This window comes from Rhinopithecus roxellana, chromosome 7 (assembly GCF_007565055.1).
Source record: "Rhinopithecus roxellana isolate Shanxi Qingling chromosome 7, ASM756505v1, whole genome shotgun sequence".
Lineage (NCBI taxonomy): Eukaryota > Metazoa > Chordata > Mammalia > Primates > Cercopithecidae > Rhinopithecus > Rhinopithecus roxellana.
Window position 1 is genome coordinate 74,274,593 of NC_044555.1, and position 1,165 is coordinate 74,275,757.

At 48.1% G+C, this 1,165-nt stretch overlaps 1 pseudogene; it reads right to left on the reverse strand.

Annotated features, from left to right (window-relative positions):
• Window positions 1–367: 367 nt before the first annotated feature.
• On the reverse strand, window positions 368–758 carry LOC104677082 (annotated as a pseudogene).
• Window positions 759–1,165: the final 407 nt, after the last annotated feature.

The window sequence follows — 1,165 nt, forward strand, 5'->3', positions numbered from 1 at the left end:
TCTGATACTCTTCCTAAGATCTTTCAAGTTCCAAGTAGGTTTTTTTTGGGGGGGTGGGTGGATGTGGGGAGGAAATCACTCCTTTGTCTTTATTAAAGAAACTTAGAAAGAGACCAGACCTGGCAACCAAGGGGTGAGGTACTGGCCAGGAAGGTGGAGTGGGCTCAGGCTCTGTGGATTTCAAGTGCAGACTGATGGCCTCGGAGAGGCCAAGGAGACCAGATCCTGGTAGCAGCTGAGGAGGTGCCCAAGGGCACTTTCAGGTACTGGGGCCATCAGCTTGTTCTGTGGGCAGTGGTTGGGGGTTTGGATGCAGCGTAGGTTGGGCTGGACTGGAATCTCCCTGAGGGCACCCTGCCTTGTCTACCTAGATCATCCACTGGTCCTGATCCTGTTCGTTGCCTTCCATGTCCACCTCCTGATCTCTCCGTCATCAGGTGACTCATAGTAGTCATTCATCTTGTTCATGTCCTGCATGTCCTCATCATCCTCTAAGTCCTCTTCACTACCCTCATTGTCTTCATCATCCTCCTCTTCCTCATCAACATAGTGCTCTGAGGCTGATTTGCCAATAGGAACCAGGTTGTTCTCTTTCCCTGCAATGCTTTGGAGCCAGGTCAGATGCTGCTGTTCCTGCTGCTGCAGCTCTGTCTCTTCTACACAAGGTCGATCCAGATTAAACCACAGTGTCTCAGTCCCACAAAGGGGACTGAGGGAAACAAAGTGGACATGGTTCCTAGACTGGGTTTGAGTCCTGGCTCCACTACTTACTAGCTGTTTGATCTTGGCCGAGTCACTTAACCTCTCTGGGCCTCAGTGTCCTCATCGCACCAGGGGCTGCAGCCAGTGCAGACCCGGAAGCGCTTCACCAAGCCTGAGTGGAAGAACCCACCAGAATCAGGGACTCACCCCCAAGCAGTTTTATGTGATCATCTAATCTTGTTATTCTGATTTTGAAAAAGAGAGACAACTCAGCAGAGCCGTTAATGTCAAAGCTTTTGCTTATTTCAATATATTAATCTAATGGGAAAATCTCTAGAAAGTTGTAGATATTCATGTCCCTGCAAACAGTTGCATCACATCTAAGATCTTTCTTAGGAGAAGAACGTGAATTTCTTATTAAAGTTTTTCCTCTTGAAACCCAGAGGGTAAAATTTCTGTATAT